The sequence below is a fragment of the Silurus meridionalis genome, chromosome 9 (assembly GCF_014805685.1).
Source record: "Silurus meridionalis isolate SWU-2019-XX chromosome 9, ASM1480568v1, whole genome shotgun sequence".
Taxonomy (NCBI): domain Eukaryota; kingdom Metazoa; phylum Chordata; class Actinopteri; order Siluriformes; family Siluridae; genus Silurus; species Silurus meridionalis.
In genome coordinates this window covers 9,266,750-9,272,831 of record NC_060892.1, presented here as the reverse complement: position 1 = coordinate 9,272,831, position 6,082 = coordinate 9,266,750, and positions in this window count along the sequence as shown.

Sequence of the window (6,082 nt, the reverse complement as noted above, 5' to 3'; positions counted from 1 at the left end):
AAAGTCAAAATATCAAAATCTGCTGTGTTTGAAAGTGCTCCTAACATAACTTCTCTGTTGCTTTGTCTTCATATATCCAATGTCTCTTGCACATTTATTTGACACCGCCCTACATGTTCATCGTTGATGCCAAGAGCAGGCAAAAGTGCTGAATGACACCTAATTCTTTATATTGACAAATCACTTCTCAGTAGTTCACTTTGGCAAATGAGTGCAGTGAGCATAACACCAAGGTCACTTGACCACAAGGTGTAGCCAATGGTGTAGCCAAGAGTTAACTCACTACTCGCAGTATCAATTTTAGATCAAACAAAGCCTAAGAGTCCCCCATGTTGACTTTTCTGACATCTCCACGGGCAATAAAAACTGAAACAATTATTAGAAAGCATTTCTCATGTACATCTGAAGAAAAAACACTGGCCTGATTCTCAATAAAGGCTTGGGGAAGTGATAAATTAGGGGGTTATTATAGAAGATAACTCGCCTTATGGCTGCTCAGGCAAAGCCTGCGTCATCTGGCTCCACCTGTCACATCCAGCATGCGGCAGCGCGTCTCCTTATTAATGCCTTATAATGAGCGCCCGTGCTGGTAGTTGGCACCCTGAGCGCTTTTTCCTAATTAATCATTTCTAGAGTCCTACTGGTTCTGATGAAGCAAAAAAAAAAAAAAACGCAGTTGAAATGATCAACGGAGGGCCGAGTGCAGGAAAGCTTCTGCTGTGCTGTATCAACATTGTGTGGGAGGCAACTTAATTTGAGACTTAATGACTTATTTACTCTTTTTTTTTAAATAACAGGGGCCTAAAAATAGTCTGCATATTAACAAGCATGATGCAAGAAATGTTGTTTCTCCATTATTCTACGTGTCTGTGTTTTCTGGAGTGTAAATTATTATTTAGATGAGAAAGGATTAGGAGTGTCTGCTAAGTAACATTGCTGGAGGAGGAGGACGTCTATATGATTTATTATCATTGACATGCGGCCTCTGTTTAAATCGCACCAACCATTCCAAGTGTAATATATACACCTTATTTTTTTTATTACAAACTCATCGTTTTGACCTTTATAACCAAGTTGCATTTAGCTCATTAGTAAGCCACATGACCATAACATCTAGGTATGCACAAAGTATCAGGTTTTTGCCTCAGCTTTTGATGTGTTGTGAGAAGATTTGTTCGTTTTTACAACAGTTGAATGAGTTACCGTTGATTTCCTATCAGCTTAAACTGAACTCAGTCGAGCAATTCTTCTGTGACCTCTCTCCCATCCACAAGCTTTTCCACCCATAGAACTGGAACTCACTAAATAATGTGTGTGTGTCATTCTGTGTTAACGCTTGTGTTAAAATCACAAGAAATCAGCAGTTACTTAAAACCTTAACCAAGCCCCTCTGGAATCAACAACCATAAAAGTCATCACAATCACATTTTTTATGTTTGCTGTGAACATTAAGTGGAGCTCAGAACCTTGTATATATATATATATATATATATATATATATATATATATATATATATATATATATATATATATATATATATATATATATATATAAAACCAGGTATATAAATATTCCTATTAAATTGTTAGCAACTGTACATTATCTGGATATATTTCAACAGCTATTTTTTTTAATTAAGCAAAATACCACATAAGAGACCACATTAGAAAAAAGTATACACTAGCAATAAATATGCGGTTTTTCCCCAAACTGTTCCCGCAAACACACAATTGTATAGGATGTCTATGGATGTGGAAACATAAATTTTTCCATTTATTTAAACTAGTACACTAAAACCTGTGCAAGCATTACAATGCTCCGTGCAAAAGACTAGCTAGATGAAGATATAGTTTACATGGGGTGAAGTGGAAGATTTTAAGTGGCCCACTATTGTACTCTCAACCCTGTTGAACACCATTGGGATAAATTGGAACACTGACTGCACCCCATATCACCCTACCTCAGTAGCTGACTTTACTAACACCGTTGTTGCTGAATGATCACAAATCTCCACAACCACACTCTAAAGTCTAGAGGAAGTTCTTCCAAAGGAGACTGGAAGTTTTTAGAACAGCAAAGAGAGACTAAGTGTGGAATGTCAATTTAAAAAAAGGGCACAAATCGGGTGCCAAAAAACAACTGTAGAAATTTTGAGCCCATAGAATGCTATACAATAAAACTGTAATTATATTAATGTCCAAATTAAGATATTAGAAAATCTTGCCATCAATTTAAATGGTATTATATATAATCACTATTCCACTGAGCAACGCTTCTCTTACTTATTTTTCCTGGTGACATCTCAACTGCTGGGTTTAATCACACAATGAGCAAGAAGGCCACTGATTAAACAACAACAAAAAAAAAACAGATGCTTAAGAAAAGCAATCGATTCTCAATAAACGCAGATGACAATAACTTGTTACAAAGCGCAATCACAGTGTAGTGGCTTCTTTTATTTTTGCATCAAGCATCTCGGTCAGGAGCAAGAACTGTGAAAAACAGGGAAAGAAGCAGTGCAGCAATTTCTTCCTCACTTCCCTTTGAAAAACAAAATTAAACACAATGCCTGAAAAGTAAGGTCTGATGCTCCTATCTGGCAGTGTGCCTGTCCAGTCTTTTGTCCTATTTTCCCTGTACAGTCTGATTTTAATTGCTCGTCTGGCGCCAGCAGAAACAATCTGCATGGCTCAGAGTGCAATTACAAGCAGAACCAAGCCTCTCGCTTCATTTAGCACAGTGTTTAAATCACCCTTCTCATCCTTTATTTCCTCACATGAATACAGTCGGCTCCAGAATTATGTGCACTCTCGGTAAAGACGAGTAAAAAAGGTTATGATAAAATATCTGTGCCTAATTTTAGAGAAATCTAACCTTTCTCAATTTATTGATTCATCTTTAGTAACCACTTTATCCATGTAACCTTTGACTAAAATGTAATTATTGGCACCCCCGCATTAAGTATTTTGTGTGACTGTCTTTGCCAACATTACTGCACAGTCATCTTATAATGCTTAATGAGAGCAAGGAATTTGAAAAACTCATCAAACGTATACCATGTTAAGTTAAGTTGTGTCTGAGATTTTAGATGTGAAAAGCATGATTCATGATGCATGGTCGCTGAACCATCTTTGTTTGGATTTGGATGCAGTCGCAGCTTGGCAGGAGCAGGATAAATACCATTTACGAGGGTGAATCAAATGAAAACCTTAAAAGTGTGGCATAAATTAGAAAAAAAAAACCTGAAGCTCATTAACAATTGTAGTTACAAAGGCAAAAATTTGCTACTGCCCTCTATCTCAGTTACTGCTTCTACTGCCACCTTAAATAAGATATACCTTTATTTGTCCCACAGTGGGGACATTTCTGAAATATTCACTATTGTGACATTTATTTTAGTTAAACAATATTATAAAATATATACTGTAGGTTATTATTATTATTGTTTTACATTTGAAAATTTCCTGCTCTATCATCGAGTTCATGGTGTCAAGGTCCTCAGTGCCTTTAGTGGACAAAAAAAATCACATATCCACGCTCAACAATTTGGATTAACTTTTTTCTATATAACTATCATTCTTGTTTATGCCAAAACTTTACATTTATGGCTTTGGCAGAGGCTCTTTTTCAAAGTGACAGTTATCTCAGTTATACAGCGGAGCAATTGAGGCTTAGGGGCCATGATCAAGGGCCCAGCAGTGGAAGCTTGGTGGTGTTGGGATTTAAAACCCTGACATTCTGGTCAGAAGTCCAACATCTTATCCACTTAGTAATTCCACTTTCCACAAAACATTGTGTTTGTTATTATTACAAAATTCTTTATATATCAGTTTTATCTGACCATACAACCGGGTTCTGGGCAAAAGTCCAGTATTGTTTAGTAACCTTCTGGTTTTGCGGTAAGATAAAATGAAAGATTTTCTCTTGGCACACATTCCAAAAAATGTTTCGGATTAAAGTGTTGACTCATTACAGATTTGGAGACTTGGTGGCCCCCATAAAATCTCACCATATCCTGCTAATCTATAAAGCTGATGCTTGGAGGAATTTTTGCCCTCTAAGCATCTAACTGTGCACTGGGGCAAGAATACACCTGTGTCCTTTTCATCGTCCAGGCAGGTTCTGGATGCCGGGGACAAAACCATTGCTGGATTTATAAAAATCTAATGCAGGAGCTTTATCACAGAGGAGACAATTTATTAAAAAAGACAGCAGCTGAAGAAACTAACAGAGCGACACGGTCTAAAGTGATATTTTTAGAAAGTGTTTTTCATCGGTTTCTTTTGCATGCTATTATGCATTAGATTTTAAGAGGCTACTCTTTCAAAAAGGAGTTGTGAATTGCCAGTACGTTTTTAGCTTTTCAAAAATGCAACATCCTGGATGAAATAAAATACATTTATATTCTTTGCACATCTGAGATGTATTTGGAACAATAGTATTTTTGAAAAGCAGGCGCACAAATGTGCTTCAACACAGAAGTATAAATCTGCACTAAGCAGGGACGAAGTGATATAGTGGTGGAGGCTTTGTGATATTGGGACAAAGCCATTGGCTTGGTTTTTACAGCAGATCTGGTGACACCCCACTAATCATACAAACAGCTCTTGTGCCATTTTGTCAAGGCTGTCATTTGTTTGGCAAATCAAAGCCTGTCTGTCACTAGAACACAAAGTCTGATTAGAAAGAGACATAACATGCGTAATGTTTCTCGCACTGGAGATTTTTTTTTATTATAATGTAGTCAATTGAAACAAAGAACTCATAATAATCCAAACTGGAATGCCTAAGCAATGAAAGAATAATCTTCCTTTAACCTTTAATTTCCGTTAGGATTAATACATTCGAATATCCCTATTTTATGTACTTGACTTAAAAAGTCATATTTTGATTAAATGTAATTGTAAACATTAAAATTATAAGTTTTAATTAAAGAGTACTACAATTATTTTCTGGCTTATACCCCCCAACAGATATATCTTTGTAAATGTAAAATAAATGTTTCCATATTTCTAATATGCTCATATCTTTTATTTATACCCCTACCCTTCCACACACTCCGACATAATTATTAGCACAGCTGATTAATTCTTTGTCTGCACTTCAATATAACTCCATCCATACCAAAAGCCTCTAAAAGAAAATGAAAGCACACACAGCATTTAACTTTCACAAACACGAAATCATACAATATACAGGTGCATCTCAATATATTCAAATATAATTAAATATAATTATAATTAAAAATATTATCTAGATTTAATCACACACAGACTGATATATGTGTTTATTTCTTTTAATTTGGATGATTATGGCTTACAGCCAATTAAAACCCAAAATTCAGTATCTCAGAAAATTTGAATATTGTGAAAAAATTCAATATTGGAGACTCGTGGTGTCGCACTCTATTCAGCTAATTAAATCCAAACACCTGAAAAGGTTTCCTGAGCCTTTAAATGGTGTCTCGTGTGGTTAAGGCTACACAATAATGGGGAAAGACTGCTGACTTAACAGTTGTCCAGAAGACAGTCATTGACACCCTGCACATAGAGGGTAAGACACAAAAGGTAATCACTAAAGAAGCTGCTGTTTACAGAGTGCTGTATCCAAGAAATTTCAATGATATACTAATTTATCAAGATGCACCTCTAAATACACTTGCACTCATCCCCACACACAATTTATTGCATACTGTTTTCAGAAACATTTTACAACCATATTTCGAAAGGAATTCTAAAGCAATGCAATGAGCCGATGGGGTGTAACGCCGATGGGGTGTAACAAAGATAATGAATGAATTTAATGTAAAGCACATATCCAAATCCAATTTACTCAAAAGATGCAATGTAAAGAAAAAGAATTTGCTTTGGCTTGTCCATCACATTGTTTCATATTAGCACCATTTTAAACTGCCTGTCAAGCGCTTAGCTTTAATATGATGTGCTGCAAGAGCATTTACCTTGAATGCATAGCATGGATTTATGTATAGTTTGGTTAAAAATGAGGACATAGACAGTTGACCTGATTGATACATTTTTGTTTAGTTTAGAATAAGAAATCTTTTGCATAGTCACAATATTT